This window comes from Canis lupus, chromosome 20, assembly GCF_048164855.1.
Source record: "Canis lupus baileyi chromosome 20, mCanLup2.hap1, whole genome shotgun sequence".
Classification (NCBI taxonomy): Eukaryota; Metazoa; Chordata; class Mammalia; order Carnivora; family Canidae; genus Canis; species Canis lupus.
In genome coordinates, this window is record NC_132857.1 from 24,078,249 (window position 1) to 24,103,510 (window position 25,262).

Genomic DNA, 25,262 nt, shown 5'->3' on the forward strand with positions numbered 1-25,262 from the left:
AAATATACCAGTGCTTCCAAGTTGCAAGGAGTTATTACTTGATCCTTATGAAAAACTCCCTTTGGGGGCATCTGGGTGGCTCACTCAGTTAAGCGTCTGTCTTCTGATTTCAGCTCAGGTCATAATTTCAGGGTGGTGAGATTGAGTCCCATATTGGGCTCTGCTCAGAGGGGAGTCCTCTTGGAATTCTCTCTTTCCCTCACCCTCTATTCCTCTCCCTGCTCTCTCCCTCTTTCTCTAAAAATAAATAAATAAATCTTTAAAAAATTAAAAAATAATTAAACTTAAAAAATAAACTCCCTCTGGTCTTTTGTAGTCTATCTTTATATTGTTTAGAATTTATATTGGTTAGAATTGGTTAGTTTATATTGGTTAGAATTTGAGGTAAAGAACATTTTAAATGTGTTTTTATTCATCTTACGTAATGATTCTCATGGAAGGTCCCCAAGTAATGGCTTCCCTTTTTAAAATCACCAGAGAGAAAGTATTAAAGGATGGACTGTGCTGGAAAACTTCAGTCTTAGAAATGTCTTTAAAATCATGGAAAATATAGAATTTCTGGAACCCCATACTTAACAATAGTTTTATGCCATTAAGACACGTTTCAAAAAACTTTTTTATAAAATAAATAACCATTGTAGGCTGAAAAAAAAATCGTTTCCTTAGCCTTCCTGGGTTACTCAACTATACATAAAAGGCTGCTACTGATGAAATGTTCTACTTTAGTTGAATGCAAGAATGCCTGTGGTTTGATAGTGGCCATGCTTTTTTTAAAATAACATTCATGAAGACTTCACTAAATACAGTTCTTAACCTCTTCATCTGTATTTTGTCAACTTACAACGTAAAGAAACAAATAATGAAAAATTCTCATTATTAACATTTCATCTACTCTAAAATATATGAGTGTTTAAAAGCTCTGATAAGCATTTCTCAAAACATTCCCAAATTCACTGATCTAATTAGCAATGAAGCTAAACTTAATGCTTATATGAACTTTGAGTGGGAATTCCTGATGGAGCATATTGATAACCATAGTATAAAGCTTTTTTTCTTTCCAAATTATATATGCTAAAGAAATTGATTTTTGAAAAAAGAATTTTCTCTTAGCTCCTTTGTGAGTTTGCATTACAATATTACCACTTTTGAAATTAAAAAACTTATACCACTCATTTCATTTCTTGAGCTTATTCTTTTTTTTTTTGAGTTTTCCAAAGATTTATTGAAGCAGAAACAAGTGGGTCAGATACTTGTTGGAAAAAAGCAGTTTTAATGGTTTTCAAAAATACTTCTTAAAAAGTATTCTAGCACAAGTTTTCTTTGTAAACTAGATTATGTTGTAAACTTTCTCCTAAATCTTATAAGAGTGTTGGTTCTTAAGAACTAGAAGTTACTCCTAATTCCAAATCTATCTTGCGCTCCTGAAAAACTGCAGAGAGGCACTTGAAAGCTGTTCCTTTAAGATATGGATTTTTTTTTTTTTGAAATTCTAGCGGGTAATAATTGCTGCACCGAATCTGTGCAAGCTTCACTCAAGGTCATCATGATGCTGACAAGTTTCGTTGATAACCTGTCCATCCCTAGTTTCAACCTCTTAATCAGAAGCGTTCTCTTTGAGTGAATGTCAACCAGAGGGAGTGAATCCAGGTTGGTTTCCCTCAGGTTCAGGGAAGAAAAGTTTGGAAGAGGCAGAGCAATCCTGCTCTCCTCGCCTTCCAGCAGCTTCCTGTACGTGGCAATCTCAATGTGGAGAGCATCTTAACATTCAGCAGGTCCTGGTACTCCCGAAGGTGAGGAGCCATTTCTTCCTTCATGTTCTGAATCTCATCCTGGAGGCGGCCAATAGTGTCTTGGTGGTTAGCAGCTTCGGCGGCCAAGTTCTCTTCCATTTCACGCATCTGGCGTTCCAGAGACTCATTAGTCCCTTTGAGTGCATCCACTTCGCAGGTGAGGGACTGCACCTGGCTCCGGTACTCAGTTGACTCCTGCTTCGCCTGGTGCAGGGCATCGTTGTTCCGGCTCGCAGCCTCAGAGAGGTCGGCAACCTCGGGCCTGTACCATTCCGCGCCCTCCTGAAGGTTCTTGGCAGCCACGCTTTCATATTGCTGGCTTGGAAACATCCATATCGATTTGGACGTGCTGGTCCTGAATCTGGGCCTGCAGCTCCTGGATTTCCTCATCATGTAGTTTCTTCAAAAAGGCAATCTCTTCTTGCAAGGATTCCACTTTCCGCTCAAGGTCAAGACGCGCCAAAGAAGCGTTGGCACCAGCCTGTCGGGAAGACTGCAGGGTGCTCTCGGCTTCCTCTCTCTGAAGCATCTCCTCTTGCAACTTCTCCCAGAGCCGCATGATGTCCTCGACCGGGTCGTGGCGCTCCACCTCGACGCAGGCCTTGTCGTTGGTGAGCTGGTCCACCCGCCGGCGCAGCTCCCGCAGCTCCTCCTCGTAGAGGTCCCCCAGGCGCGACTTGCCCTGGCCCCGGAGCTGCTCGAGCTCGGCCAGCAGGATCCTGTTCTGCTGCTCCAGGAAGCGCACCTTGTCGATGCAGTTGGCGAAGCAGTCATTCAGCTCCTGCAGCTGCAGCTTCTCGTGGTGCGCGTGGGCTTGAACTCGGTGTTGATGGCGGCGGCCAGCGAGAAGCGCGCCGAGTCCTGCAGCAGACGCACGCCAGGCACACTGCTCCGCAGGCCAGCGCGGAGGAGCGCGTGGCGGACGCGCCGCGGGACGAGGCCTAGAGGCTGCGGCTGGTGCCGGGGCGCGGCGCGCCGCCCAGGCTGTAGGTGCGGGGGGACGCGGCCGCGTAGCTCCGCGCGGAGCTCGGCGGCTCCCGGGCCGGCCGCCGCACATCCTGCGGTAGGAGGACGAGGACACAGACCCGGTGGCCGTGGCTGCGGAGGGCGGCGGTGGGCTGCGCGGCTGCGGCGGCGCGGCCCGGCTCAGGGAGGCCCGGCGAGCGAGGGCGCGGGGGTGCGGGCAGAGCTCTTGAGCTTATTCTTGATGAGCTGGTGTTGGAAGATCATTTGTGGGTCATGGAAATTTGTACCTATAGTTCAGTGCAAGAATTCTCACCTTGATGTGATAGTTCTAATTTCAGAAATATAACTATGGTAAGTTTTAGAAAAAAGTGATACATTTGGACATCAGCAAATATTTGTAGAAGTGGCATAGATGTTTCAAAATAGATAAATGCATTTCATCGCTCTTTTACTAGACTGAGAGAGATAAACCATCATTCCTTACGATAATCCTGAACAGTTACATGTACAGTGCTTACATGAGATGACTCCAAAAGCAAAATAAATTTCTAAAGTAAGCAGTGTTCTCAGTACTTAAAAACTGGGGAAGGTAGTTAATCATTATATTATAATATTATTTCCCCTTACTAGAGTGGTCAGAAGTCTCGCCTATTCCTTTATCCATACCTTCTAATCTAATTCTATCAACCAGATTCCATAAAGCCTACATAAGCCTGTTTGGAGAAAGAAGCTCCATTTACACTCACACTGAACAATTGGACAAGTATAACATCCCCAAGTGCAATAGCTAGATTTCTTTTTTGAGTAAGAGTGTTTGTACTCGGGTGCCTGAGTGGCTCAGTCACTTAAGCCTCTGTCTTTGGCTCAGATGATGATCCCAGGGTCCTGGGATCAAGTTCTTCATTGGGCTCCCTGCTCCATGGGGAGCCTGCTGTTCTCTCTCCCTCTGCCTGGCATTCCTCCTGCTTGTGTCTCTGTCTCTCTCTTTGTCTCTCAAATAAATAAATAAATAAATAAATAAATAAATAAATAACTTTTAAAAAGGGAGAGAGAGTGGTTTGTATTGGGGGTGCCTCGGAGGCTCAGTCAGCTGAGCATCCAACTCTTTTTTTTTTTTTTTTTACTGGAGTGCAATTTGCCAACATATAGCATAACACCCAGTGAGCATCTAAGTCTTAATTTCAGCTCAGGTCACGATCTTGGGGTCCTGATATCGAGCCCCAAGTCAAGCTAAGCACTCAATGCCAAACCTGCTTGTCCTTCCTCTCTTCTCCCAAACCCAATCTCGCTCTCATGTGCTCTCTCTAAAACATAAATAAATAAATAAATAAATAAATAAATAAATAAATAAATAAATAAAATCTTTAAAATAGTGGTTTGTATTGTTATTGATGGCCTTCAGTTTGGAAGCACATTTGATTCTGGGACAATCTAAAGATGAGGCAGAAAGAAAGAAGATACTCAATGCTTGATCTATATTAATAATGTGCTCCCATGGGCTTTTGTCTTGGGTGCTATTGGCAAGAAGGCTTTTCCAGAATTCCCCCCCACCCAATCTGAAGTTCCTGTTCTCTATACACTTAGTACTTACAAATGTTCAGTGTATCCCTCTAGGACAGATTGTTCATAAGATGGACTAATCATTTGTGTCTACAGTAGAGTGAGTCCTTCATAATAGAAGTGGCATCTTTTTCATTTTTATCCCCATCATCTTATTTAGTTCAGAGCTTGCTATTGAATGTGTATCCAGTAAATAATTCTATGAATGAATTAATTACATTATCTAAGCCTGAGGAACTGGAGTGAAGTAGGAAATGATCTATGAAGAGCAATAAAGCGGACCTTTATGTTTTAGTCTAGGAGGCCAAAACTAGGTAGGAAAAGCAGCATGAATTATGGGACAGAATAAAAAATGTACCTGTAACTAGAGAACTTCTTATGCTATAACTCTCAGGAGCCCCAGAGTAGCAGGTGATGAATGTTTCAGTGGAATGTTTCAGTTAGAATGTTTCCAGTTGCAATGATATTAACCACGTTAACTCTGAAGGTTGACATTAATAATGCAAATTTATCTCACATATCAAGGAGTGAGGAGATAGGGCTATTTTAGCGTATTAAACTTAGCACAGAAATAGTTCACCAAGGGTCATATTTAAGCTCTGACACCTCACTGTCTTGGTTTTTTACAAGTTTGTTACTTCATGGTGACAAGATGGCTATACCAATGTCAAGCACCTCATCTTCATAGAATAGCTTCCATAGTCAGGAAGAAGTAGTTATCTTCAATATAATATATACTACTTATTTTCCTTTCCCAAAAGATATTTAACAGAAACCTCTTCACAGCTCATTGGCTAGAACAGAGTCACATGAGAATAATGAGGATAATCAAACCAGCCAAGGGCAAAGGGATCTCCAGCCTGGAACTTTGGAGGTGTCCAGTTCCTCTGAAATACTTGACCCCCCCCCCAAATTCATGACCAAAATCTAGGTTCCATAAGGAAGAAAATTGTTTGGAACTTCTGTATATAAGCAACCAACAGTAAATGAGAAATCTCAACATTAAGCTTTTGTCTCACTGAGCCTGATGAAGCATTATATTAACGCTAAACTTCAAAGGTCTCGTAAATTTGTTAAAGTGAGTAGAAAAGTTAATCAGCCATTCATTTGGACTGGATCTCTCTATCAGTTATATTTGGGCCATCACAAAAATGTCCAAAATATTCTTTCTTCTAAGCACACTGTGTTTTATGATCTGGCACCTGACCTATCAGCTAGTGTTCTAATTTCTAAATCCTGAACATGATTACATTTTTGGCTATGATCCACAGAATGTATTTTAAAATCTTGGCACTGGCACTAGCCTCACTTGAGCCAAAATTTCTTTCATGATTCATATTGATGAATCCCAATATAGGAAGTTTAGAGGAATTAAAAATATGTTCTTCCCAAGTAGAGGACAGGCATCATTCCTCCTCTAATCCAGCCTCCCAAGAGAAATAGCAAACTGGTCTTAATATAAAAAGTACATTGTTCATCATCAACATGTCTCCAACTCAAAAAGTGTTTACTGTGAATGACTCAAGTGGAGTTGACCGTGAGTACCTTCAAAAGATGTTACATAAATTATGTGTAGTTTGGGAATGGAGATGTTACTTGGTAAATTATTTTAATAAACAGCTCATTTAAAGATAATATTTATCTATCATAATCCAGAAAATTCCATTTAATACAAAAAAATATAAGTAAATTAAACACAATTTTAACTGTTTTTTTGTCTGATGTAATAGGTCTTAAGAATTTCAAGTATGTAACTTCCTATAAGAAACTTACTAAAGTTCTCCTAGTTCAGCATCTTATGAAATAGAAATCCTCTAAATAAAATATAGCCTTACATTATCTGTCACATAATACGGGAAAAGGAACCCATATATGAAATGAAAACAATAAATGTAAGACTTACCTATGAATCACTAGAAAAAAATTGGTAAGATCCTCCTTCCCTCTCATTTCCCCTGAGGCACTTGTCCCCCTACCCCCACTGCAGACATATTAGTCAAATATGTACGTGCTTATATTATATCTCTTTTGTGTAGAATATAGGAATCCAGTGTAACTTGCTAGAGCTGCCTCATGATCGGTATGTGCTCTTATTCATATTCATTCCTTCATCTACCAGCCTTGATTTTTCCCCTCCTCTTTCTCCCCCTTTTAACATAATGGTCTTTCAAAGTGGATATTGTTAGCTTGAATCCTGGACCTGCCAATTGCTACCTTTTTGACCTTGGGTTATTTGATTAGCCTTTTCTTGTATTAGTTTCCTTGTCTGAGAATGACAGTAATACTATCTAATTTAGAGTTGTTTTGAAACTTAATATATGGATAGTGGATAACACCAAAAAATGTAGCTTAAAATAGCATCCCTAAAATTCATCAGATGCTTTTTATAGTAAATGGTGAGAAATCTTCTTTGTTGGCCTAATAATTCAATCTTAATACCTATTTAAATAATCTTCTGAGCAAAGGGCACTTCAAACACTAAATTACAGATGCTTTTTCACCCAGTATAAAGGAGCTTGGATTACATGATTCCTGAGGTCTCTTTCAGCTCAGCATTCCAAGGTTTTCCATTACACTAAGCATTTGTTGCATGCTGCAAATAGAACTCCTCTTGGCCAGGTATGATGGAGAATATTAAATATATGGAAGCTACATGGTCCCTGTCTCTATAGAAGTACATATTTGGGCAAACTAATCAAAAGTATAACAGGTCTATTTACTTTCAACTTTTATTTGTGCTGCTTTCTGAAAATCCAATACAATCTTTTTTGACAGATCATGTCACTGCAACATCTGTTAGTTCTGCTAGTTCTCTCTCAGCACTCCTTAACTTTAAAAATTGTCCTCTCATTTTTTTTCAAATTTTGAAGACTTGTTACTTTTAGCAATTGCTGTAAATTGCAAATATAACCCAGAAAATGTTAAAAGATGATGTCTATTTTTTCCCCTGCTAATCAACCTGCATAGTAAATGCATTGACAAACATGCCATCTGATAAATTCACATCTACTCTCTGGAGTTCAATCTTAGTGTCTGTGGCTTCTGCAAAGAGAAGGAATGTATATTCATCAGTTTATGGTTGAAAATCTCAGCAAAAGTATATGACTAATGGTTCTTGATGGCAACCATCTCCTGGAATAAGATGATGGATGTGTTAGCCATTTTATAACCCTGACCACCCCAAAAATGAAAACAGTGACCTATGCAGAGAGAATCCCCAGCCATGAGAAACAGAAACAAGAATAGTCAGTGCTACAAAAGGGCTTGTGTTACTCATCTTCACTGTGAACCTACGCAGCTACTCAGATTTCCCATCATGAGTGCTGAGGAACAAAGTAAAGTGATTGTACTAAACTTTCTTTCTCCAAAGTCTCCTACAACCATCTGTAAAATGGTTGTCTTTTACAAATTAGTACTTTGAAAATATCTAGTTTAAAATAGAATGAAATAAAACTCTGTAACACTTCATGCTGAGGTAGATGTGATGCTCTGAGAGTGTGGGGAAAACCATCTGGAGAATCAGGGTCTAGCTCTTCACTCACCACCTGCCTGTACAAATTGTCACAAATGTCTTAAAGACGTGTTTCCTCATCAGGACAATGGATAATTATACAGACCAACAATTCATCTGAGGTCCAAGGACCACTGCCCCCCACCCCCCCACCCCCACCCCCGGGCATCTGAATAGATTTGACAGAGTCTGTGAACTTGGGCAGAAAAATAGTACATTTTTTATTCTCACTCATACCTCACTAAAATTTAACATTTCCTTCAATTATGGTTGTAAGCAACAAATGTATATTAGTAGTAATACTACCTCTCACTTTGTTACCTATAGAAGTTAAGGTTATTTTTACATCATAATATAATGGTTGTAGGAGTTGAGCCATGGGCTTCTTCAGACTGCCAAAGCATTTGGGCATACAAGAAGTAAAGAGTCCCTGCACTAACAAAATTCTAAAAGTCTTTTAATTTCAAAAAGTCAATGACTGTAGTTATAAAAGATTTACTCTAAATTCACTAAGTAAAAATTATATTTGACTAAAAAAGAACTGTACAACCAACCAATACAACCTATTTCTTAATCTGACCATATAAAATAAAAAGGCAATTGTCCTTCATGACTGAATGACACATCCCTTAAAAACTTTGTCAGTTAGACCGTGCCATATGAATTTTTGAAGGTTTTGTTGAATGTGATTAGGATGATATAATTAAGTTCCTATCTCTTCACTATAATTAGTTTCAAACATTAGCTAATGAATAAATTCAGCCTTTGTCCAGATTTTGTCTTCATTTGAATTTCTTGTTCTAGGCACATAGGGAACAATCCAGAACTTTAGAATGTGATTTAATGGATAAATTACTACAGAATGAATTACCTCATCCTTTTCAAATGATGAAATAGGTAACAGAAAGAATTACCGTCAAAACTAATAGAATATAAAAATCCTGACTTTGGTCCATTTCTATCATCATCACAGCAACTATTAGGTCTGTACTCTTTATATCTCTCTGAAAAACAATAATCTATCTTCACAGCTTCAGGGAATGGAAGAGCACATTCAACAGGTTTTGATGTAAAGGAAAGGGCATGTTTTCTAAGAATGTTTTATTACGATCATGGTTGTCACTGTACATGTGATTAATTGGCTTTTTGTCACCAACAAGCCTTTTAACTCTGAGACAGTGACAAAGATGAATAATGAAAAGACTTCATCGTTCTGTGAAGCTACAACTTCAAAGAATGCAAATCTTATGATGAAAGAAGGAAGTTGGCTGAATTATGGGCAAACTGCAATTTGACCATATTGTTTTTCATAATAACTACTCTTAATGTGTCAGCCATATTTCTTTCCTTGCACCAAAATCATATTTCTTTGAAGTGACAGTAAATTATTTTTTCCTGTCTTTATTCACTTCAGTCAGGTGGTGCTGAATGATTAAAATGAAAACCTACAAGTTTCAACATATACATTTTCTTTTTTTTAGTACCTTCAGTTATCATTGACATCAATTCATTTTGGTCACAAACATCTTGCTCTTGTCTATTCATTTCTAGCACATTTGGTGTAGTTTATTTTCAGTAAACTGATGTAGCAAACTACTTTCAGATTCAAGTATCTCTTAAAAAGACCAACAGATGCTTTAAAAAAATCACTACACTTGTGAAGATGCATTTGATTAACAGTAAAAGACTCTCGCTATTTAATAAAATATCCCAGGTCATACTCTGTAGGTTTGAAAGAGAGGATTTTACTACGTGATTTCCCCCATGTTAAGAATCCTTTAATATATCTTCAACATTTTTAGTATATATTTTGGATTTGAAGTTTGTCTAATTGTATAAAGTTTTTATGTATTTAATATCTTAATATTTGTGTGATTTTTTAATCTCAAAAGCCTAACGTCAAAGAAATAACCAATCAACTCCTAGAGTTAAATAAATGAAAAATAGTTATTTTTTTCTTTTAACTCATTAAACTATCTACAGTAGCTTTCAATGAAAAAAAAAATATCCTAAGAGACTGAGATGTCATTATCCTTGAAATCCAGAAATCCATTAACTCAAGGCTTTTAAAATATTTTCCTATCTCCCCTTTGCAAAGTTTCTCATTTGTTTAATATGGGTAAAAGAGTATCATAAGAGGATGAGTCAGAAGAAGTGCATAGTTTGGAGTGATTAAATTGAACCATTATTTTATTTTTTAAAGAAAGTGGGCATGGACTATTTTAGTTTATAGGCTGTTGGTCTCCTAAGTTAAAAAAAATAGGTAAAATTATTTTTAAAAATTGGCACAGGGAGCCCGGCAAGATGGCGGAAGAGTAGGGTCCCCAAGTCACCTGTCCCCACCATATTGCCTAAATAACCCTCAAATCATTATGAAAACCTATGAATTCAGCCTGAGATTTAAAGAAAGAACGGCTGGAATGCTACAGTCAGAAGAGTTCACACTTGTATCAAGGTAGGAGGACGGGGAAAAAGAAATAAAGAAACAAAAAGCATCCAAGGGGAAGAGCCCCGTGAGGAGCCGGGCTAAGGCCAGGGCGAGTGCCCCCAGGACAAGAAAGCCCCAGGAAAGCCCCGCCTGGAGAAGCAGGGGCTTCACCAATCTTCCGGACAGAAAGGCACTCTCAGGGAGTTGGAGCAGGACCCCAGGAGGGGCGGGGATGCCATCAGGCTCCCAGGGGCACTAACAGACACCTGCCCCCCGGTGAGAGCACCCACACCCCGTGGCCGAGCTCCCTAAAGGGCTGCAGCGCCCGACCGCTAGACCCGGGAGCAGCTCCAGCGCCTCCTGCGGCGGCTCTGAGCGGAGGGCGCTGCGCAGCCAGGGGCGCATTTCCAACAGCACAGGCCCCGGGAGCCCAGGGCGCCGGGGACACAGCCCAATATCCGGCTTCCCCCCGGGACAGGCAGAGGCCAGGAGGGCCCAGGACAGCAAGGACACTCCTGCCACCAGGTGGCCCCGAGCTGAGCAGATCAGTGGCCCCGCCCCTGGAGCATCCAGGCCCCTGTAGACAGAGAGCTCCGGAGTTACTGCGGGAGCTGACTCCAAGGCTCTAGAGCTGGCCGCTGCCACTGTGGTTGTTACTCCAGGGGCCTCTCGGGGTAAACAACCCCCAGTGAGCCTCACAGTGGCCTCACCACATAAAAAGGTTAAACAAATGTTACTGAGCCCTGCACCAGCCCGGGGGCTGAGCAGCTCCCCCAAGCGCTGACACCTGAGAATCAGCACAGCAGGCCCCTCCCCCAGAAGAACAGCTAGACCGAGAGGGGAAAAACAAATTATTGACCAAGCAGCACTGGAAGGTTTCAGGGGAAATCGAGGAATCTACAGTATACAGAATCAGATTACACTCCCCCTTGTTTTTTGTCTTTCGATTTCTGTTTGCTTCCCCCCCCTTTTTTCTTTTTTTCTCTTCTCTGCTTTATTTTGCTTTTTTTCTCCTTTTTTTTTCTTTTTCTTTTCTTGTTTCTCTTCTCTATTTTTCTCCTTTTCTCAATTCAACTTGTTTTTGGCCACTCTGCACTGAGAAAAATGATAAGAAGGAAAACCTCACCTCAAAAGAAAGAATCAGAAACAGCCCTCTTTCCCACAGAATTACAAAATTTGGATTACAATTCAATGTCAGAAATCCAATTCAGAAGCACTATTATAAAGTTACTGGTGGCTGTAGAAAAAAGCATAAAAGACTCAAGAGACTTCATGACTGCAGAATTTAGATCTAATCAGGCAGAAATTAAAAATCAATTAAATGAGATGCAATCCAAACTAGAGTTCCTAATGACGAGGGTGAACGAGGTAGAAGAAGGAGTGAGTGACAAAGAAGAAAAGGTGATGTCAAAGAGGGAAACTGAGGAAAAAAGAGACAAACAAAAGATCATGAGGATAGATTAAGGGAAATAAGTGACAGCATGAGGAAGAAAAATCTACATGTAATTGGGGTTCCTGAGGGCGCCGAAAAGGCCAGAGGGCCAGAATATGTGCTTGAACAAACCACAGATGCAAACTTTCCTAATCTGAGAAGTAAAACAGGCATTCAGATCCCGGAAATAGAGAGATCCCCTCTAAATATCAATAAAAACCGTTCAACACCTCGACATTTAATAGTTAAACTTGCAAATTCCAAAGATAAAGAGAAGATCCTTAAAGCAGCAAGAGATAAGAAATCTCTAACGTTAATGGAGAGAAATATTAGACTAACAGCAGACCTCTCCACAGAGACATGGCAGGCCAGAAAGGGCTGTCAGGATACATTCAGAGTCCTAAATGAGAAGAATATGCAGCCAAGAATACTTTATCCAGCAAGGCTCTCATTCAGAATAAAAGGAGAGATAAAGACCTTCTAAGACACACAGGACCTGATAGAATATGTGAACACTAAAGCAGCTCTGCAAGAAATTTTAAGGGGGACTCTTAAAATTCCTATTTAAGAAGTCCAATGTAACAAGCCACAAAAACAGGGACTGAATATGTATCATGATGACACTAAACTCATATCTTTCAATAGTAACTCTGAACATGAATGGTCTTAATTCATCAAAAGGAGCAGGGTTTCAGACTGGATAAAAAAGCAGGACCCATCTATTTGCTGTCTACAAGAGACTCATTTTAGACATAAGGACACCTACAACCTGAAAATAAAAGGTTGGATTACCATTTACCATTCAAATGGCCCTCAAGAGAAGCAGGGGTAGCCATCCTTATATCAGATAAACTAAATTTTATCCCAAAGACTGTAGTGAGAGATGAAGAGGGACACTATATCATACTTAAATGATTTATCCAAGAAGAGGACTTAACAATCATCAATGTATATAACCCGAATGTGGGAGCTGCCAAATATATCAATCAATTAATAACCAAAGATAAGACATACTTAGATAATAATACACTTACACTTGGTGACTTCAATCTAGCGCTTTCTACAATCGATAGGTTTTCTAAGCACAACATACCCAGAGAAACAAGATCTTTAAATGATACACTGAACCAGATGGATTTCACAGAAATCTACAGAACTTTACAGCCAAACTCAAATGAATACACATTCTTCTCAAGTACACATGGAACTTTCTCCAGAATAGACCACATACTGGGTCACAAATCAGGTCTTATCAAATACCAAAAGATTGGGATCGTCCGCTGCATATTCTCAGATCACAATGCCTTGAAATTAGAACTAAACCACAACAAGAAGTTTGGAAGGACTTCAAACACATGGAGGTTAAGGATCATCTTGCTAAAGGATGAAAGGGTGAACCAGGAAATTAAGGAAGAATTAAAAAGATTCATGGAAACTAATGAGAATGAAGATATAACCGTTCAAACTCTTTGGGATACAGCAAAAACAGTCCTGAGGGGGAAATACATCACAATACAAGCATCCATCCAAAAATTGGAAAGAACTCAAATACAAAATCTAACCTTACACCTAAAGGAGCTAGAGAAAAAACTGCAAAGAGATCCTACACCCAGCAGAAGAAGAGAGTTAATAAAGATTTGAGCAGAACTCGATGAAATCAAGACCAGAAGAACTGTGGAACAGATCAACAAAACCAGGACTTGGTTCTTTGAAAGAATTAATAAGATAGAAAAGCCATTAGCCAGCCTTGTTAAAAAGAAGAGAGAGAAGACTCAAATTAAGAAAATCATGAATGAGAAAGGAGAGATCACTACCAACACCAAGGAAACACAAACGATTTTAAAAACATATTATGAACAGCTATACGCCAATAAATTAGGCAATGTAGAAGAAATGGACGCATTCCTGGAAACCCACAAACTACCAAAACTGAACAGGAAGAAATAGAATACCTGAACAGGCCAATAACCAGGAAGGAAATTGAAGCAGTCATCAAAAACCTCCCAAGACACAAAAGTCCAGGGCCAGATAGCTTCCCAGGGGAATTCTATCAAACGTTTAAAGAAGAAACCATACCTATTCTACTAATGCTGTTTGGAAAGACAGAAAGAGATGGAATACTTCCAAACTCGTTCTATGAGGCCAGCATCACCTTCATTCGAAAATCAGACAAAGACCCCAACGAACAGGGGAATTATAGACCAATATCCCTGATGAACATGGATACAAAAATTCCCAACAAGATACTAGCCAATAGGATACAGGAGTACATTAAGAAAATTACTCACCATGACCAAGTAGGGTTTATCCCTGGACACAAGGGTGGTTCAACACTCCTAAAACAATCAATGTGATTCATCGTATCAGCAAGAGAAAAACCAAAACAGTAGGATCCTCTCATCGGATGCAGAGAAAGCATTTGACAAAATACAGCATCCATTCCTGATCAAAACTCTTCAGAGTGTAGGGATAGAGGGAACATTCCTCAACATCTTAAAAGCCGTGTATAACAAACCCACAGCAAATATAATTCTCAATGGGGAAGCACTGGGAGCCTTTCCCCTAAGATCAGAAACAAGACAGTGAAGTCCACTCTCACCACTGCTATTCAATATAGTATTGGAAGTCCTAGCCTCAGCAATCAGACAGGAAAAAGATATTAGAGGCATTCAAATTGGCAAAGAAGAAGTCAAACTCTCCCTGTTTGCCAATGACATGATACTCTACATAGAAAACCCAAAAGCCTCCACCCCAAGATTGCTAGAACTCATACAGCAATTTCGCAGCGTGGCAGGATACAAAATCAATGCCCAGAAATCAATGGCATTTCTATACACTAACAATGAGACTGAAGAAAGAGAAATTAAGGAGTCAATCCCATTTACAATTGCACCCAAAAGCATCAGATACCTAGGAATAAACCTAATCAAAGAGGTAAAGGATCTATACCCTAAAAACTATAGAACACTTCTGAAAGAAATTGAGGAAGACACAAAGAGATGGAAAAATATTCCATGCTCATGGATTGGCAGAATTAAGATTGTGAAAATGTCAATGTAACCCATAGCAATGTACATGTTTAATGCAATCCCTATCAAAATACCATGGACTTTCTTCAGAGAGTTAGAACAAATTATTTTAAGATTTGTGTGGAATCAGAAAAGACCCTGAATAGCCAGGGGAATTTTAAAAAAGAAAACCATATCTGGGGGCATCACAATGCCAGATTTCAGGTTGTACTACAAAGCTGTGGTCATCAAGACAGTGTGGTACTGGCACAAACACAGACACATAGATCAATGGAACAGAATAGAGAACCCAGAAGTGGACCCTGAACTTTATGGTCAACTGATGTTTGATAAAGTAGGAAAGACTATCCACTGGAAGAAAGACAGTCTCTTCAATAAATGGTGCTGGAAAATTGGACATCCACATGCAGAAGAATGAAACTAGACCACTCTCTTTCACCATACACAAAGATAAACTCAAAATGGATGAAAGATCTAAATGTGAGAAAAGATTCCATCAGAATCCTAGAGGAGAACACAGGCAACACCCTTTTTGAACTTGGCCACAGTAACTTTTTTTTTTTTTTTTTTGGCCACAGTAACTTCTTGCAAGGTACATCCATGAAGGCAAAGGAAACAGAAACAAAAACGAACTATTGGGACTTCATCAAGATTAGAAGCTTTTGCACAGCAAAGGATACAGTCAACAAAACTAAAAGACAACCTACAGAATGGGAGAAGATATTTGCAAATGACATATCAGATAAAGGGCTAGTTTCCAAGATATATAAAGAACTTATTAAACTCAACACCAGAGAAACAATCTTATCATGAATTGGGCACAAGACCGGAACAGAAATCTCACAGAGGAAGACATAGACATGGCCAACACGCACATGAGAAAATCCTCTGCATCACTTGCCATCAGGGAAATACAAATCCAAACCACCATGAGATACCACCTCACACCAGTGAGAATGGGGAAAATTAACAAGGCAGGAAACCAGAAGTGTTGGAGAGGATGCAGAGAAAAGGGAACCCTCTTGCACTGTTGGTGGGAATGTGAACTGGTGCAGCCACTCTGGAAAACTGTGTGGAAGTTCCTCAAAGAGTTAAAAATCGACCTGCCCTATGACCCAGCAATTGCACTGTTGGAGATTTACCCCAAAGATGCAGATGCAATGAAACGGCAGGACACCTGCACCCCCATGTTTCTAGGACCAATGTCCCAATGGCCAAACTGTGGAAGGAGCCTCGGTGTCCATCGAAAGATGAATGGAAAAAGAAGATGTGGTTTATGTATACAATGGAATATTCCTCAGCCATTAGAAACGACAAATACCCACTATTTGCTTCAACGTGGATGGAACTGGAGCGTATTATGCTGAGTGAAATAAGTCAATCGCAGAAGGACAAACATTATATGGTCTCATTCATTTGGAGAATATAAATAATAGTGAAAGGGAATAGAAAGGAAGGGAGAAGAAATGGGTAGGAAATATCAGAAAGCGAGACAGAGCATAAAGACTCCTAACTCTGGGAAATGAACTAGGGGTGTTGGAAGGGGAGGAGGTTGGGGGGTGGGGGTGAATAGGTGATGGGTACTGAGGGGGGCACTTGACGGGATGAGCACTGAGTGTTATTCTGTATTTTGGCAAATTGAACACCAATAACTAAATTTATTATTAAAATGAAATAAGTAAAGAAAATTCATCTACCACCTTTACAAATCTTTGTTTTCAAAGATAAAGTTACAGGATGTACCTAAACAGCTCCTAACTGCATTAAAATGAGCATTGTTTACAAGTCATCTGATTTCAAATTCAATCTTCCTCTGAATGTGAAGACAGCATGACATAAAGTGAACAAAGTCTCTGTAAGAATTTCAAATGCATTCATTTACCCTGGGGGTTTAAGTATTGTCATTTTTTATGACTGTGCAGAGCATTTGGTACCTAGGAATGCAAACATGAGGCATTCTCTTAATCTGAGTTAACCTGTTAATCTGAAGATTTTGCATGTGTTTCTGATGTCTTGATGCTTTACAAATCGACAAAAATAAAATTAATACAGTGGCTCTTTCAGAGAAGGATATCCTTCCCCACATACACATGTACTCAATAGTAACCATTTTTAAAAAGAAAACTGTATTGTATTTCTGTTCTTAAACTTTTGGAGATATAACTAATAAAACAAAATATATCCAGTGTACAGACTACATTATGTACAACATACACTTATTGAAAAAAACTCAAAGAGTTATATTAATGGTATAAAGATCATAGAATTAGAGACAAAATGGCTTGATTATCTTCAGCTTCTCTTTATATAACAACTTTTAAGTTTTTACCATCTTAGTTGCTCTTCTATAATGGATCAGTGGCCAACGATAGCTCTAAAATAGAGCCAAACAAGATAGACCCATAGAAACCTGACTTTGTAAATTTTAAAAATTTCTTTTAGTAGTCTCTGTACCCAGCTTGGAGCCCAGAGCAGGGCTTGAACTCCCGACCCTGAGATCAAGAATTGAGCTGAGATCAAGAGCCTGAGGCTTAACTGACTCAGCCACCTGGATACCCCAAGACACATGAGTTTGTATATAAAGGAGATGTAGGTTGTTAAAAATAATGGCAAACTTTACCAGTTTGCTTAATTTCTTAAAAAGCAATAACATTATTGATCTTCCCCGTCAACCGAAAACATTTTAACTATGAAAATTGACACTATCCAAGATTCAGATAAACAATTCTTCTTAGGGAATGGCAATACTATGTTTTAGATAACGGCTGTAATAAAATTTGGTCAGTCAAAAACACAGGTTAGTACCCTACTGTGTTAGAGAATTGAGAACAACTACTAATATAACCTCTAAGGGAAAAAAAAAACCTATTATATTTCACCATTGTGAAAAATATTTCTGACAGTGTAATAAGATGTTTATTTTTTAAAGATGTTTAACATAAAAATATGATACTACTAATCGGATGGCTAGTGTATGAGGCTAGTAAGTTTCCCTTCTTTAATGAAGCCATGGTATATATTCAAAGCTTATTGCCTTATAAAAAGAAGCAGAGTATCCATTTATGTTTCATTGACCCTTGACTCTCAGTCCTTCTACTGTCAAACATGTGTCCTCCTGGAACCTGGGTGTCGTTCAGCGGTAGGAAAGCAGTGATGAGCTACTGTATTAGTCACTGAGCCCCTATGGTGTGCCAGGGCTGTTTCTACTAACTGGAGGTTCCATAGCAGATGATCCCTGGCCTCATAGAACTTAAGTTTCCTTTGGAATAAATGCATTTGCTGTAAAGAAAAGCAAAGCAGCATAACACTCAGGCAAATACTCATGCTGGTGTTACAATTTCATACATGGTAGAAAGGAGAACCTCTGATGCCAGATATTTAAGCAATAAGCAGAATGAAGTGAGAAGGTACAGATAACAGGGTGAAGAGTGTTCTTGGATTTCCCCCCCAAAACAGTAAGTATGAAGCAAGTACTTTATTATGAGGAAGTGCATTAATCAAAAGTCCTGTAACACCTCCTAGAACCCACAGAGAGGTCAGCAGGCAGTGGCTAGGCCACAAGAGCAATCTGTACTAATTGTTTTTAGCAATCTGGCTTCTAAATAGGAAAAAAATGAAGCTAGAGAACATATTACACATTGTGAATTCAGCTTCAGGATCATTAGCAGCTATGCAGTTCATATATAATGGGGCTGGGTTATGAGACTATGATAAAAGAAAACACAAGATATTGTGGTTTAATTTATATTTTTGCTCATTATAACTCTGAAGAAGAATTAAACAGGTGAAAGGTTTGCATTACTTGGGGAGAGAGAATAATTTAGATTATTAAAGTATACAGATTAACCTACCTATAAAAAGTGATGATGAGAGATACGAGTAAAAAATAAAGTAGCAAATTTTTCAGATGATTTTTATTTTATAAGTTGATCCTTTGAGAATATTGTTTTCTGATTCCACAATTGGTCATTCCATTTGGTTGAACCTAACATATTACATTCATGTGCGACATTGTCTGATAAGGCAATGGTTCTTCTTTTAGACAATATTTGGAGCCAGATTTTTCTGTGTTGTTCCTATGAGCCTTTATCGCTCTATGTGGTTGGTTGGAAGTAGCACAAATCTAAGGCTTTGTATGAAGTGAGTAGAACGCTGAATTTGTCAGACTATTTAAGGACAGAAAGTACTGGCGAAGAAGCTCTAGACTAACATCCTTTCTCCACTCTCTTCCTGCATGCCAACCAGCTCTGTGCAACTCAGACTAACATCTTGAACTCATTCATTAACTTCTACTGTATGGTGGTCTATAAGTTAAATCAAGCAGATGTATTTTTTGATAATTAATTTGTAAAGAACTACATATCCTATTCACAAATATTCTAATAATATAGAAAGAAAACTATAATATTTCCAGACAGTAAAGCAAAAACTGACCATTTTTTGAAAATTTTAGCAATTTAAATGTCATAAAGATACAAATCCATCAAAGCCAAATCATCTGTCTCAAAGGTAATACATTAAACAATATTAGTATTTAAGCATCCTTCTTTGCACAATCAGAAAAATACACATTGTGGCCCTCCCTTAGGTATTTCTCCTAGCATTGCCACTTTGATATTTAAATATAAAAAGCATTTTTCTCTAAGTTGTTCTTCAGATCTGTCACTTTCTGTATTAGATTTGAAGTTGGTTGATGAAGCACAAGAACGGTGTTCTGACCAACCAATGCAGCAAGCTCCTTCTCCGTGATCAACTTCAATCCACTATCACCCTCTCCAGTCAAATGAGTGTTAGAGTCTAAAAGCAAATGAGTGCAAATTGCTATCAAGCTCTCTCTCCTGAGGGGTCAGGTGGGTGATGGAGCACAGATTGTGGGTCAAGGGCAGAGGACAGGAAGTGAGAGCTCCTAAAATTAGCCTGACTCACAGGAATCTATAGACTCCTGGGGAGAAGGTCAGTCAGTATTCAATATCGAATCACTATATTGGGAGCTTGATTTCATAAAAGAGGCCAGGACAGTAAGAGATACAGGAATACGGTGATTTCCTCCACAGCTCAGGCAACCAGTGGCCTTCCGGATGCTTTGAGGCTAAGCCCGTGTGAGACTTTTCCATCCCATGTGATATTATCGCCAATAAAGAGATATCATCAAATAGACTGGGGCTCAGTGAATAAACACAGAGAAAGCACCACATATCTAAAGGGCTCAAGTAGCCAGAGAGAGAAAAATTAGTTTCATGTTGAATGGAATAAATAAGGGAAGAGACAGTCTACTTAAATTTAACACACACACACACACACACACACACACACACACACACAAGTATTTGAGTACACACATAAAAAAGGTACAATAATACTTTCTAGATGGAAAAACATGATTTTCCAGACAAGTAATCCCGTGGGTGAATTATAGAGAGAATTGCCACTGTGGAGCATCAAATTAATGGTCTAGAGAATCAAGTGCAAGGAATGTATCAAAATACAGACCAAAGATATAAAAAGATTGAAATCATGAGTGAAATCAGAAGCTTAAGAGTCTCATATCCTCGCTTGGTAGATAAATGAATCACTTATAGTTAGGAATAAAGTTTGACCAAATGCTCACAATTGCCCATTACTCAGCCACTGAACTTTGGCTTGACCAAACATTAGCCATGCTTTTCTTTTTCCCCAGACACCTAAACTCTGGCTTTTCCACATGCTTGAGCAAGAACTAAAGCGCTAAGATACACAAAATCTTTTCTTACTTGATTTACTGAGAATCTGCTGAGCAGGGGAACATTATTCCCTGTTAAAGTGCCCAAATTCTGCTGCCTGCTTACACAACACCTTTGGCCTCCTCATCCACAAAGGTATTGCTGGTCTGCTTACTCCTTCCTGTAAAAGAAAGACTTTTCTGCAGAGTCAAAGTTTAACTTCTTCCTTGTCAATTTCGATGCCTTTTATTTCTTGTTGTTGTCTCATTACTGAGGCTAGGACTTCTGATCCTATGTCAAACAACAGTGGTGAGAGTGGACACCCCGTCATGTTCCTGACCTTAGGGAAAAGGCTCTCAGGTTTTCCCCATTGAGAATGATATTATCTAGGGTCTTTCATATATGGGCTTTATGATGTTAAGGCATGTTCCTTCTACCCTACATTCTTGAGGGTTTTTATCAAGAAAGGATGATATATTTTGTCAAATGCTTTTTTTTTCTGCATCTTTTGAGAAGATCATATGATTCTTACTCTTCATTTATTAACGTGGTATATCACATTGCTTGATATTTGAATATTAAAACATGCCTGTATCCCAGGAATGAATCCCATTTAGTCCTGGTGAATAATCCTTTTAATGTATTGTTGGATTCTATTAGGGAGTATTTTGTTGAGAATTTTCATGTCGATGTTCATCAGAGATAGTGGTCTATAATTCTCCTTTTTGGTGCAGTCTTTGTTCCTTATAGTCAAGAGGCTCTTATGGTTTGACTCCCTCTTTGTGTTATCTTATTTTATTTTTCCTTCCCTTCCCCTATAGTCATCTGTTTTTTTCTTTTGTTTCTTAAATTCCACATATGAATTAAATCATATGTGAAATTGTGGTACTTATCTTTCTCTGACTGACTTATTTTGCTCGCCATAATAACCTCTAGTTCCATCCATGTCATTACAAATGGCAAGATTTCATTCTTTTTGATTCCATTATAGATAGATTAGATAGATAGGAATCTCACATCTTTTTTATCCATTCATCTGTTGATGGACATCTGGGCTCTCTCCATAGTTTGGTTATGTGGACATTGCTGCTATAAATATTGGGGTGCATGAACCCCTTCAAATTACTATTTTTGTATCGTTTGGATAAATATCTAATAGTTCAATTGTTGGGTCTCAGGGTAGTTTTATTTTTATCTTTTTGAGGAACCTTCATATTGTTTTCCACAGTGGCTGGTATTATTTATTTAAATTTTTGGAAGAATTCCCCAAGGAAGCCATTCAGCCATAGATTCTCATATGTTGGGAGATTTTTTATTACTCATGCAATTTCTTTTCCAGTTATGAGTCTGTTCATATTTTCTATTCCTTCCTGCACCAAAGACCATAAGATACCTAGGAATAAACCTATCCAAACAGGTGTGCTATGAAAACCATAGGGCACTTATGAAAGAAATTTAGAAAGAGATGAAGAAATAGAATAACATTCTGTACTTATGGATTGGAAGAACAAATATTGTTAAAATGTATATCCTACTCAAATCATCTACACATTCGATGTAATCTCCATCAAAATAACGTCAGCATTTTTCACGGAGCTGGAACAAACAATTCTAACATTTGTATGGAAGCAGAAAAGACTCTGAATAGCCAAAGCAATGTTGAAAAAGAAGACCAAAGCTGGAGGCATCATAATTCCAGAATTCAAGCTGTATTAAAAAGCTTCAATCATCAAGACAATATGGTACTGGTACAAAAATAGACACATGGATCAATGGAACAGAATAGAGAACCCAGAAATGGACCCTCAATTCTATGGTCACTAATCTTTAACAAAGTGGGAAAGAATATCCAATACAAAAAAAAGTCTTTTCAACAAACGGTGTTGGGAAAATTGGGGCGCAACATGCAAAAGAATGAAACTGGAACATTTTCTTACAGCATACATAAAAATAAACTCAAAATGGATGAAAGACCTAAATGTCAGATAGGAAACCATCAGAATCCTAGAGTAGAACACAGGCAGCAGCCTCTGTGACCTGTGCCGAAGCAACTTCTTGCAAGCATGTCTCTAAAGGCAAGGGAAACAAAAGATGGATGGAGAGATGAGGAAATTGGGATTTCATCAAGATAAAAAGCTGCTGCACAGCAAAGGGAACAATCAACAAAATTAAAAGGCATCTTATGGCATGGGAGAAGGTATTTGCAAATGATACATCAGATTAAAGGGCTAGTATCCAAGATCGATAAAGAACTTATCAAACTCAATACCCAAAACACAAAAAATCCAGTTAAGAAATGGGCCAAAGGGGATCCCTGGGTGGCGCAGCGGTTTAGCGCCTGCCTTTGGCCCAGGGCGCGATCCTGGAGACCCAGGATCGAATCCCATGTCGGGCTCCCAGTGCATGGAGCCTGCTTCTCCCTCTGCCTATGTCTCTGCCTCTCTCTCTCTCTCTCTCTCTCTCTGTGTGACTATCATAAATAAATAAAAATTAAAAAAAAAAAAAAAAGAAATGGGCCAAAGGCATGAACAGCCATTTCTCCACAGAAGACATACAAATGGCCAACAGATACATGAAAAAAATCTCAACATCACTAATCATCAAGGAAATAAAATCAAAACTGCACTGAGATTCCACCTCACACCTGTCAGATGGCTAAAATTAACAACTCAGGATACAATAGATGTTGGCAAGGATTCAGAGAAAGGGGAATCCTTATACACTGTTGGTGGAATGCAACCTCATGCAGCCATTTTGGCAAAGAGTATGGAGGTTCCTCAAAAGGTTAAAGATAGAACTACACTATGACCTAGCAATTGCACTACTAAATATTTACCCAAAGGATACAAAAATAATGTTTCAAAGGGGCACCTGCACCCCTACATTTATAACAGCAGTGTCCACAAGAGCAAACCATGGAAAGAGCCCAGATGTCCATCAACAGAGGAATGGATAAAGAAGAATGGATGAGCCCAGATGTCCATCAACAGATTAATGGATGCATGGAGCCTGCTTCTCCAAGGACTATTTCCTTCTGATATCTCGACAAATTGCAAAATACTTTGTAGAGCATTGGTCTCATATTTAACTATAACTACAATCTATTCTATCCTCTGTAAACACAATCTTTATGTGTATGCATGAATGTGCAGGGGTGTGTATGTGTATTTTTCCCCTATCTTCAGATGGTATTCTCAAATTAGATTATAAAATCACTTAAGAAATGTGTATTGTGATTAGCTTAGGAATAGTAAGTGCTTATATTAATTATATATTACTAAAATTTTTAGAAATAAAAAAAACCTTCTAATGAACTTAATGTTTTAAAAAGACCATTTCTTCAATAAGTGGTACTGGGAAAACTATAGAACTACATGCACAAGAATGAAACTGGATCACTTTTTAACATCATATACAAAAAATGAACTCAAAATGCATTAAAGATATGAAACCATGAAACCTGAAAATCCTAGAAGACAACATTGGTAGTAATTTCTCTGACATTGGCCATAGCAACACTCTATAGATATGTCTTCTAAGACATGGAATACAGAGGCAAAAATAATCTATTGAGACTACATCAAAATAAAACACTTTTGCACAGTGAAGGAAACCATCAACAAAAAAGGTGACCTACTGAATAGGAGAAGATAATTGCAAATGACCTAATAGAGGGCTAATATCCAAAATACACAAAGAACTTAAGCAACTCAACATCAGAAAAAAAAAAACAAGCAGTCTGATTTTTAAAAAATGGGCAAAGGACATGAATAGACATTTTTTCCAAATAAGACATACAGATGGCCCATAAATATACAAGAAATGCTCAACATCACTCATCATCAAGGAAATGCAAATCAAAACCACAATGAGATGTCACCTCATACCTGTCAGTACAGCTAAAATAAGGCAAAAAACAACAAGTGTTAGTGAGGATGTAGACAAAAAGAACTCTTGTACACTATTGGCAAGAATGTAAATTGCTAACATCACTGTGGAAACCAGTATGGACATTCCTAAAAAAAAATAAAAATAAAAGTACCACATGATCCAATAATTTCACAAAGGTATTTACCCAAAGTATACAAAACATCAGTTCAGGACCCTGGGTGGCTCAGAAGTTAAGTGTCTGCCTTTAGCCCAGTTCTGTGTCTCTCATGAATAAATAAATAAAATCTTTAATTTTTTTCATTTTTATTTATTTATGATAGTCACAGAGAGAGAGAGAGAGAGAGGCAGAGACACAGGCAGAGGGAGAAGCAGGTTCCATGCACCGGGAGCCCGATGTGGGATTTGATCCCGGGTCTCCAGGATCGCGCCCTGGTCCAAAGGCAGGCACCAAACCGCTGCACCACCCAGGGATCCCTTTTTTAAATTTTTTTAAAATTTTTATTTATTTATGATAGTCACAGAGAGAGAGAGAGAAAGAGAGAGAGAGAGACAGAGACACAGGCAGAGGGAGAAAATAAAATCTTTAAAAAACAAAACAAAACATCAGTTCAAAGAGATAGATGCACCCTTATATTTACTGCAGCATTATCTACAAGAGCCAAGATATGTAAGCAACCTATGTTCATCAATAGACAAAAGGATAAGGAAAATGTAGTGTATGTATACATTTAATATTTATAAATTATATATAATATAAATATATATAAATTATATGATATATATATAATATAAATATCATATAGCCATGGATGATATAAAGGATGTTATACTAAGTGAAATGAGTCAGACTAAGAAAAATACTACATGATTTCACTTACTTATGGAATCTAAAGAATGAAATAAACAAACAAAAAGTAGAACCAGATCTAAAAATACAGAAAAACCAATGGTTGTCA

General features: G+C 38.4%; 1 long non-coding RNA gene and 1 pseudogene across 7 annotated transcripts in view; both read right to left on the reverse strand.

Moving 5' to 3' along the window:
• LOC140611769 (uncharacterized) overlaps window positions 1-25,262 on the reverse strand; it is a 192,139-nt gene that overhangs the window by 10,802 nt on the left and 156,075 nt on the right. The window lies entirely within an intron of this gene.
• On the reverse strand, window positions 1,251-10,660 carry LOC140611559 (vimentin-like; annotated as a pseudogene).